Genomic DNA, 11,754 nt, shown 5'->3' with positions numbered 1-11,754 from the left:
ATGTGCATCACACATGTACCTACAACAGACACCACACCACATCACACACACACTCGCACACCATACACACACACCCCCCCCACACTATACAATGCTACACACAAGAACCACACATGAACACACGTACATGCGCACCATGCCACACTACACACCACACACCACAAACCACACCACACACTGCGAGTTGATCTGGAGATGGACTCACTGTAGCCAGGCGGGGCGGCATGCAGACAGGAGGACCTAACACAGGCAGGCGCGGCAGGTTCACAGAGGAGGCCCCAGGAACCCTCCTTCCGCCCAGCCCGGAGCGCCAGGACCCCCCAGCCACCCCCTAGGCGCTTGTGGGCCCAGCCTTCTCCTGGCCTTGCCGGCCTCACAGTCCCTTGTCCTCCCATGCCGGCGCCATCCTCAGTCACAATCGCTCCCGGCAGCCCGTGTGACTGCGCGTGGTGGCAGGCACTTCCCCAGGTCTCAAAGTGGACCCTGCAGCAGATGGGCTGGAGACCCCTTCCTGCCAGACACCCCGGGGCCGGGGCCATGAGCAGGGTCACCAGGGTCACTCCAGGCCGGGGCAGGCGAGTGCTTCCCTCCAAAAATCACCTGGACATGGCGGGGCTCTGCACACTCACCCTCGGTGCGCTGGAGGCCTCGGCGGTGCTCCCGGCTGGCGTGGGGGCTTCACTACCAGTCTGCCCTGGATCACGTCTAAAAACCTCAGCTGGAGGCGTGGGTCCTAAAGTCCCGACACTTCCTGTTCCTCTCGGCTCCTCGCTGGAGGAAGTGGTGGGTTGCACCACCGTGGCCCTTCACCCCTGCCCCTCTCTGCTCTACAGCCGCTCCAGTGTCAGAGAACAACCCCTCGAGACAGGTGGGACATGTCATTTCTCACGAGGTCCCGGCAAGAAGGACCTGCCTCCATCAGATTCGCACTTGGGAGAGGGGCCCGGCCTCCAGGAGCGCCAGGCAGAGGAGAAGGCACCCATCAGGAAGAAGAACACAGAGGCCATGGGAGTGAAAAGTTTGATGATGGAAAGCAACAGTGACACATTCTGCTAAAGAGCAGAACGAAAAGCCCTGGAGAGCAAATTCCTGAGCCAGAGAACAGAGCGGAGGAACCAGCCAAGGAGGATAAAGAGATGGGAACATGCAAGAAAACGTGGTGCACGCGCTGACATCCACCTGCATGCGGGGGCGGGAGGGGAGGGAACAGGGACAGTGAGGAGGAGACGTTCAGGTCACAGGAGGAAGGCTGCAGATCTGGGCGGGGACGTGGATTTCGAGGCCACTGAATCCCCCAGGGATGGATCGATGAGGTCCCGTAACTAGGAACATGAGGATGATACCACAGAACATGAAAGGCAAAATACTACAGGCTCAGAGAGAGAGAGAAGGGAGAGGAGGAGGAAGAGGAGGAGGAGGGAAAGACATTATACCTAGAAAAAAACCCAAATCAGACATCTTCAGAGCAAGGACTCAGACACATGACTACCCTAAACTCTGTTTTATTTATGTATTTATTTTTTGTTTTCAATTTTTTTTTGAGACAGAGTTTTACTCTTGTCACCCAGGCTGGAGTGCAGCAGCGTGATCTCGGCTCACTGCAACCTCCACCTCCCGGGTTCAAGCAATTCTCCTGCCTCAGCCTCCCAAGTAGCTGGGATTACAGGCACGTGCACCACCACGCCCAGCTAATTTTTGTATTCTTAGTAGAGACGGGGTTTCACCATGTTGGCCAGGCTGGTCTCGAACTCCTGGCCTCAAGTGATCCATCCACCTCTGCTTTCCAAAGTGCTGGGATTACCGGCATGAGCCACGGCGCCTGGCCCCTAAACTCTGTTTTAAAGATGTCTTGCAGAAATAGAGATGAAGAAATCCATGAGAAATACAAGAGCAGATGATACAAAGTTGGGCAAAGAAATAAGTAAAAATTATGATGTCATAACCCATTGATTTAAAAATAGTGGTAAAAATATTAACACTATGAAACAAAACGCCCAGAGGGCTGGGTTGGGAGGGGCCAGGGAGCACACTGTCATTCCATCCTATCTGCGGAGGAATACAGATGCTCATCAGTGGGCGTTTTGCTAAAAAAAAATCTAAGTATATATGATAACAATTCAAGAGTCTCCTTAGGAATAAAAATAGAATGTATATACCTGAAAAAAATATGACAAATCTTTATTTCGGTCGTGGTGGCTCACACTTGTAATCCCAGCACTTTGGGAGGCCAAGGTGGGAGGATCGCTTGAGCCCGGGAGTTCGAGACCAGCCTAGGCAACATTTGGAGACCCAGACCTTCATCTCTACAAAAAAATGCTCTGAAAATTAGCTAGGCATGGTGGCACGCGATATGGTCCCAGGGAGGCTGAGGTGGGAGAATCTCTTGAACCCAAGAGGTTGAGGGTGCAGTGAACCATGATTGCACCACTGCACTCCAGCCTGGGCAACTGAGCACACACACACACACACACACACACACACACAAAGACAAGTCCTTTAAAAGAAAAAAGTAAGGGAAAATAGAACAAACAAGAAAGGTAAATAAAAACCACACAATAAGACATTGGGAATAATTTCAAACCCACCAGGAATCACAGCACCTGTGAATGGGTTACATTTTCTTGTTTTACATCAACAAGGTCTTGCATTGGGTTTTAGAAATAAAGAGACAAAACAAGTTCCAATTAAATGTTCTCTGTCAAGGGCATCTTCTCATTACAGACTTAGTCTAGACAAGAATGAAGAAGGACAGAAAGACAGTATCATTCGACTACACCCGCTGATGACTTCAAGTCGTCAACGACCGTCGCTGGGAACATCACAGATGCACCAGACGTTACGCACACACCTTTACATCACAGATGCACCAGACGTTACGCACACACCTTTACATCACAGATGCACCAGACGTTACGCACACACCTTTAATGAGTTGGTCTTAATGAAATAACAGTAGAAATTAAGATAAATAGAACAATGGTTACTATTGAGGCTGAATCAGGTCGAGGCTTTTAGATCTCCAAAGAAGCGTCAGGGGGATGTGTGAGATGACATCGCAGGGATGCAGTTTGCAAAATCCAAGCTGAAGAAACCCCCACGAGGCAAACGGCAAAGTACAAGAGGAGAGAGGAAGGGAGAGAGACCCTTTGGATTAGGAGATTTAATCTCAATATGAACCAATTGCAATGCAAGGAGCATGTTTTGAAATTATTGTTAATCGTTTTAGGTGTGACGATGGTTTGTGGTTATGTTGAAAAGTCCCCATCTTTTAGAGTTACATGTTGAAATATTTGCAGATGGTGCAGTAGGATGTTTCAGATTTATTTCCAAATAAAGAGCGGTGGGTTGGGTGCGGGGAGAGAGGTGTTGACACAACAAGGTCACCTGTGAGTTGATTATTATTGAAGCCACTGTTGGGGACATGGGGCTTCACTAACCTGTTCTCTCTACTTTTGTAGATGTGTGAAATTTTTTGTAGTAAGATTAAAAAAACATTTCGAGGAAGTGCGAAGTTATTATTTCACGGGTATAAAGTTTCCGTTTTGTAAGACGAAATGGTTTTGGAGACAGTTGGTGGTGATGGTCGCACAGTAATAACTGTCCTTAACGCCACAGAAATGCATACTTCCAATGGTTAAAATGGGGAATTTTATGTTATGTATATTTTATCCCAATTAAAAAGTAAAAAGTGTAAAAAAGGCTCTCTATCAGATACATGGTTAAAAGAGAACAACACTGAAGGCTGAAAATAAAGAAACGGAAAATACACGTATGGGCTAGAAAATACTAACGAAGATATCACATAACGTCAAAAAGATATAAATCAAAGCAAAATGCATCAAATGAACAAAGGAAGATATAACAAATGAGAGTTACAATCCACAAAGACAATTCAGCAGTCATAAACCTTTATGTACCGAACTTCAAAATATATAAAACAAAGACTGACAAATATATGAACAAACCAACACAGCCCCAAACGGCAAATATCTTTAACACATCTCTCTCAGAAATAAACACATCAGGCCAGTCGCAGTGGCTCACACCTGCAATCCCAGCACTTTGGGAGGGTGAGGTGGGTGGATCACCTCAGGTTAGGAGTTCAAGACCAGCCTGGCCAACATGGCAAAACCCTGTCTCTACTAAAAATACAAAAATGAGCTGGGCATGGTGGTGGGTGCCTGTAATCCCAGCTACTTGGGAGGCTGAGGCAGGAGAATCACTTGAACCTGGGAGGTGGAGGTTGCAGTGAGCCGAGATCATGCCACTGCATTCCAGCCTGGGTGACAAGAATGAAACTCTGTCTCCAGAACAAAAAACAAACAAACAAACAAACACAAAAACAAATAAACAAGAAAAAATCAAATAGAAATGCAAATTTGGCAGGTAGAGAATTTGAGGAATGTAACCCTTCATCTCCAACTTAAACACAATTATGTTACAACGTGGGACAACGATAAACACATAATTCCTTGACCACGAGGGAAGTAATCACACATTCTAAAGCACAAAGATCATAAGGAGGTCAAATTCACTGGCACAACTGAATGAAATTAGATGCTGGCCAAAGGATGGCATGAAAGTAAAAAAACAGCACTCCTGAAAAGGGGACCCAAATATAGCCTAGATCGCGTATGTCCGTGGTGCCACACTCATGCTACAGGGTGATGAATAAGAGCCCTTGAAGTGCTGGTCTGAAGCCTTGTGACCCACAGATCTGTAACACTGAGATTTCTTCTGAAAAGCAAAATGCAGAAGCAGGCATTGCAGACCCACACACCCCTCGAGCAGGACGGTGGTTACCTCTGAAGACAGAGAAGGTGATGGGCCTGGGAGATGGAAGCAGAGGGCTTCAGTGTTCTATTAAAGAGTTTTCTTTACTAAAAAGGAAGAAAAAGTTATGGGCAAAGTCAGGCAACACGTTAAGATTTGATAAGATGAGAGGTAGGAGTCTAGGGATTGGTACTAGTGCGCTCCACGCTTTTCTGTATTCTTAAAATAGTTTCTATCTTTTTTTTTTTTTAAAGGAACTAGAAGGAAGTCACTACAAATGAGCAGAAGGATCTTTTAGGGGGTGGAGATGCTCTGAAATTAGATTGTGGTGATGATTGCACAACTCCGTAAAGTTTCTTTTTGTTGTTGTTTCTTTCTTTTTTCTTTTTTTTTTTTTTTTTTGAGACGGAGTCTCGCTCTGTCACCCAGGCTGGAGTGCAGTGGCTGGATCTCAGCTCACTGCAAGCTCCGCCTCCTGGGTTTACGCCATTCTCCTGTCTTGGCCTCCGGAGTAGCTGGGATTATAGGCGCTGCCACCGCGCCCGGCTAATTTTTTGTATTTTTTGTAGAGACGGGGTTTCACTGTGTGAACCAGGATGGTCTCGATCTCCTGACCTCGTGATCCACCCGTCTCAGCCTCCCAAAGTGCTGGAATTACAGGCTTGAGCCACTGCGCCCAGCCTCTTTCTCTCTTTTTTTAACAGAGACTAGGTCTCGCTATGTTGCCCAGGCTGAGCTCAAACAATCCTTTCACCTGAGCCTCCCAAAGTGCTGGGATTATAGGCGTGAGCCACCACCCCCAGCCCACAGCTCTGTAAATTTTCTAAAATTCATCAAAAAATTGTACACTGAAAAACAGTGAGTATTGGCATGTAAATTCTACTTTGATGATGCTGTTAAAAAATAAAATTAAATTCAAGATATTTTGAAGAACAAAAAGCTCCAGTAGCTTCTAGTCCCAGCTAAGACAGAGGAAGTGGAGTGCACTGTATGTCTGTCACCGAGCACAGCTGAGACACCACATGGAATAAAATAACAGCAGACAGACTGGAGAGAAATCAAAATGTGAGGCCGGACTGACAGCGTGGTCATGGTCAGTGTCCTGTCTCTTACCCTTCCCTGTCTCCTGGCTTTGATGTACAGCGGTCTGAACCTCAAAGCAGCACAGTGAGTATGGCCAAGAGAAACCCTCCTTTCTGGTCAGTGGCCTGGAAAGGGGTTGCCCTGGAGGATGAAGAGAGTCAGGGGAGATGTGCTGTTTTCCTTCTCCTGCTCTTGTCCCAGAAGCAAACCCCTGTCCTGAAATTGCACTCCCAAAGTGGTGATAGCAGCAGCCACAGCAGCAGGAGCAACTGCAGGAGCCAGCAGGAAGCATATGACAGTGTTCAGAGGAAGCGTGTGACATACCCGGAGGAAGCACATGACATGCCTGGAGGTGAGGACCAGGAAAGGGGGCTCCTGGAAAGCCACAGAGTATGAGAAACCAATAAGAAGGGGCTGGAGAGAGGCATCCCATAAAGCTGTGTACAAAGTTCCAGACTCAGCCCTGAACCGAACCTGTGTGGAAATGACCCCAAAGAGCAAGTGGAAGGCTTTGAGAATTGAACTATGGGGTAGACCACTGACTGCCAAGGTCGCAGACTGGCCTCGGGGATGCGAGTGTGAGCTGGATGCAAATATGACACACAGACTTTGAAAACTGAACTCATGGCTCACGCCTGTAGCTCAACAATTTGGGAGGCTGAGGTGGGCAGATTGCTTGAGTTCAGGAGTTCAAGACCAGCCTGGATAACATGGCGAAATCCTATCTCTACAAAAAATACAAAAATTAGTCAGGTGTGGTGGTGCATGCCTGTGGTCCCAGCTACTCAGGAGGCTGATGTGGGAGGATCACTTGAGCCCAGGAGTTCAAGGGTATGGTGAGCCAAGATCATACCACTGCACTCCAGCCTGGGTGACAGAGTAAGATCCTGTCAGAAAGAAAGAGAGAAAGAGAGAGACAGAAGGAAGGAAGGAGCGAGGGAGGGAGGGAGGAGGGAGGGAGGGAGGGAGGAAGGAAGGAAGGAAAAATAAAAAAATAAAAACTGAACTCACATGGGAACCACAGCCCACAAGAGGCAGGTCTGGACTTGTGGTCTAACCCTAACCAGACTGACTGCTAGCAAAACAAAACGATCATTGCTGTCCAGAGGATTTTAGTAGAATCCAGAGTCTTATTAAATAATATTCAAAATGTCCATGATACAACCCAAAAGTACTCAAACAGCAACACAGAAAATCTTGAGAACTTGTAAGAGAAAAGATAACTAACAGATGCCAACTCTGAGATAATCCCAATGCTGAAATGATCACATTCGGAGCATTTAAAACAGCTGTTATAAACATGTTCCATGAAGTAAAGGCAACAACTCTTAAAACAAATGCAAAGGTAAAAATGTTTAGTAAAAATATAGAAGCTACAAAAAATTAAAAATGATACATACAATAACAGAAATAAAAAAAATTCAGTGAATGGGATGGGCTCAATAGGAGAATGGTGAAGACAGAAGAAAGGGTGAGTGAACTTGAAGACCAATAGAAATTATTCAATACACATGACAGAGAGGGAAAAAACAGACAAACAAGAACAGCGCCTTAGAGACCTGTGGAATCATATCAGAAGGTATAACATTTGTTCACTGGAGTCCCAGAAGAGGAGGAGTAAAAGATTGTCACAGAAAGAAGTATTCGAAGAAATAACGACCAAAAACTTCCCAAATTTGGTAACAACAGGAATTTATAGATTCAAGACGCTCAGTGAATTTCCAAAAGATAAACTCAAAATAAACCAAGCCTATATGCACCATGTTAAAACTGCTGAAAACCAAAAGTAAAACACCTGAAAAGCTTCAACAAAAAATGATATTCCATAGAGAGAAACACTCATTCGAACTGCACATTTCCCATCAGAAACCATGGTGGCCAGGAGACAATAGAACAACATTTTAAAGTGCTTAAGGACAAGAAATGCCCACCCAGAATTCTATATCCAGTGAAAGTGTTCCTCATGAATTAAGGAAAAATAAAGACATTCTCAAATGAAGAGAAACTAAGAACATTAGACCCCAGCAAATGTGCTCTAAAAGGAATCTGAGGCAGAAGGGAAATAACACCAGAGGGCAACTTGGAAATTCAGAAATGAAGAAAGAGCAACAGAAATGGTAAATATCTGGGCAAATAGAACAGACTACTTTTCTCCTCTTGTGTTCTTTAAAATACGTTGAGAACAAAAATTATATCATTGGTGGGGTTTTCAACGTATATAAATGCAAAATATGTGACAGCTACAGCAGAAAGCAATGGCAGTTGGAATTTCTACAGTTGTAATGTTTCTCTACATTTTACTTGGAGTGGTAAAATACTAATTTTATTATAAGTAGACAATGAAGTGTTTCATATGTCTATTGTAATTCCTAGAGCAATCGCTGAAGCCCTATATAAAAAGAGGCCAGTGGAGGGAGGCCAGGCGTGGTGGCTCATGCCTGTAATCCCAGCACTTTGGGAGACCGAGGTGGGTGGATCATGCGGTCAGGAGTTCAAGACCATCCTGGCTAATGCAGTGAAACCCTGTCTCTACTAAAAATACAACAACAACAAAAAAATAAGTAAAAATTAATAAGTAAAAATAAATAAGTAAAAAAATAAGTAAACATAAATAAGTAAAAATAAATAAGTAAAAAAAAAGGTGTCAGTAGTCCCAGCTACTCCAAAGGCTGAGGCAGGAGAGTGGCATGAACCCAGGAGGAGGAGCTTGCAGTGAGCCGAGATGGCACCACTGCACCCCATCCTGGGCGACAGAGCTCACTCCATCTCAAAATATAATAAATAAATAAATAAATGAAAAGAGGCTGGTGGAGGGAGTGGAGGGGAGGGGTAGGGACTCTGGGGCTTCCCAGAGCCGTGACCCTGCTGTGGGAGGACCAGGCCTCCATTCCCGGGACTCAGCACTCCTCTCCCTGTCACCCATCTGATGTGCCTATTGCACAAGGCTGGAAGTCAGAGGCCGTGCACGTTCTTCTTTGTGGAGACAAGGGAGTAATTGGTGCATTTAGTGTAAAAATATCAGGTGTGGCTGCACGGAGTGAAAATCACAGGCTCCAAGGAGCTGGGAGGCCTGCTGCCCTGCCCTCTTGCTTTGATAAGGAAATGGCGACCGCAGAAGGAAGCGCAGCAGCACCGGCACTCGTGGGGCCACGCCGGGCTGCTTCCCAGGGCCCTGCCAGCTGAGCGGCTGCAGGAAAGGGTGGATGTTGATCCCAAGCTAGGAATGAGGAGTCCAGCCCCAAGGGCCGAGGGAGTCAGGTGGGTGAAACTAGCCACATGTCTGGGTACAACTGCTCAGGGTTTCTCATCTGCTCAACCACAGAACGAGGTTCTGAAGCCAGGTGTGAGTGAGCAGAACTGGAGCAGGATTCTGGGAACAATCTTTTCCCTCGAGTCAGCCCAGAAATTCCATTTAAGGTCACTTTCACTTACATCTTCCAGAAAACCACCTGATGGCATCAGGGGTTGGTTGAGCCTTTCCCTGTGCTGGCCTGGCGGAGCTGCGTGCTCTGAGGCTGCCCAACCCTGCACTCCAGGACAGTCTATTGAGTTCAGGAGATAAGCACGTCAGCCATGACAGCGGGTGGATGAGAGGGACCCCCAGTGTCCACGCATGGAGGCAGCGGGGGCAGCCGGCAAGCACAGGCGGGGAAGGAGATTCAGAACCTGAGGGCTGCTCTCCTGCCCTCCCATCCTGGACGCTGGCCTGGGCCCCCAGCTTCCCTTCACCCAGCTTCCATCCCCATAACACGTAGCCCCAGAGCTTGGGAAGGAGGTCTCTCTGTGACAGGTGGGATTCTGGAAGTTTCCACGGAGGAGACCCCATAGGAGCAGGGTATGAAGGTTAAGAAAGATGCTAAGGGCCGGGCGCGGTGGCTCAAGCCTGTAATCCCAGCACTTTGGGAGGCCGAGACGGGCGGATCACAAGGTCAGGAGATCGAGACCATCCTAGCTAACACGGTGAAACCCCGTCTCTACTAAAAAATACAAAAACCTAGCCGGGCGAGGTGGCGGGCGCCTGTAGTCCCAGCTACTCAGGAGGCTGAGGCAGGAGAATGGCGTGAACCCGGGAGGCGGAGCTTGCAGTGAGCTGAGATCCGGCCACTGCACTCCAGCCTGGGCGACAGAGCGAGACTCCGTCTCAAAAAAAAAAAAAAAAAAAAATGCTAAGGATGGAGAGGGCCAGTGTGGAGGGGGTGGTTCCAGGCTCACTTCACAGAGGTGCTTGGGGAGCTGCAGTATTTTGACAACACCGAGGGAAGAGAGCCAGGTCAGTGGGGTTCATAACTGAGATGATGAGAATGGGGTCTACACCAGCCGCGGAGACCCCTGGGGTCTGGCCCCAGCAGATGTCCAAGTGGCAGAAAGCCCCTTCCTGGCTGGAGAGCACCCCCGTGAGGACTCTGGGCACCACCGGGCCGCAGCTGCTCCCTCCCAGTCACTCACCACACTTCTCTCTCCCGCCCACCCTCCAACCTGCCTGCAAATTCCCCTGCAACCCACCTCTGGTCTCCTCCCAACCCTGCCCCCACGTAGGCCTGTTTTTTCTTTTTCACTTCTTCCCCCCAGTGACTTCCTTCTACCGCGTTGATTCAGCTCCCTTTGCAGGCAAGTGAGGCCCTTCGCAGGCGGGGGCGGGGGCGGGGGCGGGGGAGAGGGCTGCAGGCAGTGCTGGCGGAGGGGAGGAGGTGACACACACTCCCTAGAGGCGAGTGGGGAGGGCATGGGGCAGGAAATGGAGTTGGGTGCCCCAGGTGGGCTGCTCCAACGAGCTCTTTCTCATGGGATCCTCCACAGATTCATACAACAGGCTGAACACCAGGGCTGGTCTCAGGCCACCTGACGGGGTTCACTGCAGAAATGGAGATCTGCCCTGGGCAGCCAGGTGAGTGTAGGAAGGAGGCAGGGGCGGGAGAAGCTGGGGGCAGCCTCCATCCCCCTGTGGCCTGGGTGGGCCTGTGCTCCCCCCGACGCAGCTTCCCACGCTGGGAGCGCAGTTCCTCCCTCCTCTGCCTTCCTCTGCGTGGCGTGGCTCCTCCTTGAGAGAGGGAGCTGAAGACGTGGCATTCTTGCTTCCCTGACTCACCCACAGGAAGATTTCACAGCCCCTGGCAAGGGCTGCTACACAGGCTCACCTGCCATCCCCTGCCCAGGGACAGACTGACCGGTAGCCTTGGCTGGCTGGGGGGGCAGTTATGCTGGGAAGGGTCTTCCAGGCCCCCGGGGGTGGGCAGATGCTCATTGTTCAAAGGAGACGGAGCTAGGAAAACAGTTAAGCAATGATGGACTCCGGGGGAAAACCAGAGGAGAAGAAACTGTAACTCCAGTCCGTCCACATGGCCTAGCAGTAAAGGACAGTTCCACAGTCAGAGAAAAGCACCAAGCCGATTGAAAGCAGCTCGAGGCCGGGCGCAGTGGCTCAAGCCTGTAATCCCAGCACTTTGGGAGGCCGAGATGGGCGGATCACGAGGTCAGAAGATCGAGACCATCCTGGCTAACACGGTGAAACCCCGTCTCTACTAAAAACTACAAAAAATTAGCCGGGCGAGGTGGCGGCGCCTGTAGTCCCAGCTACTCCAGAGGCTGAGGCAGGAGAATGGCGTGAACCCAGGAGGCGGAGCTTGCAGTGAACTGAGATCCGATCACTGCACTCCAGCCTGGGCAGAGGTAATGCCCTCATCTACCAAAATGAGGTCTGCCACCTTCACAGACCACTCAACCGCATTCCTCCACCCACCTCCCCACCCCACGAAGGCTGGCTGACCAGAGAGCAGGGCTCCCGAGTGTCGGGTTGGGTCAGATCGGGTGGGTGCCCTTTACGCCAACCGAGGCTCTGTCCCGGACTGGGGGTCCCCTTGCCCTCAAAGCATGCCGCTCTTCTTTCTGATACTTGACATT

At 49.0% G+C, this 11,754-nt stretch overlaps 1 protein-coding gene across 4 annotated transcripts in view; it reads right to left on the bottom strand.

Moving 5' to 3' along the window:
• ITGB2 (integrin subunit beta 2) overlaps positions 1-11,754 on the bottom strand; it is a 51,557-nt gene that overhangs the window by 36,749 nt on the left and 3,054 nt on the right. The window contains exon 1 of one of the 4 annotated variants that reach the window (XM_023193013.3): positions 601-1,151. The exons of 1 other annotated variant lie outside the window; for it this stretch is intronic. The gene's annotated coding sequence lies outside the window, so the exon portion shown is untranslated. Of the gene's footprint in view, positions 1-205; positions 223-600; positions 1,152-11,754 lie in introns of those variants that run through there. 2 more of the 4 variants (XM_023193006.3, XM_023192998.1) reach the window with 2 other exon arrangements.

The sequence above is a fragment of the Piliocolobus tephrosceles genome, chromosome 19 (assembly GCF_002776525.5).
Source record: "Piliocolobus tephrosceles isolate RC106 chromosome 19, ASM277652v3, whole genome shotgun sequence".
NCBI classification, from domain to species: Eukaryota; Metazoa; Chordata; class Mammalia; order Primates; family Cercopithecidae; genus Piliocolobus; species Piliocolobus tephrosceles.
This window is presented reverse-complemented; position numbering and strand designations above follow the sequence as displayed.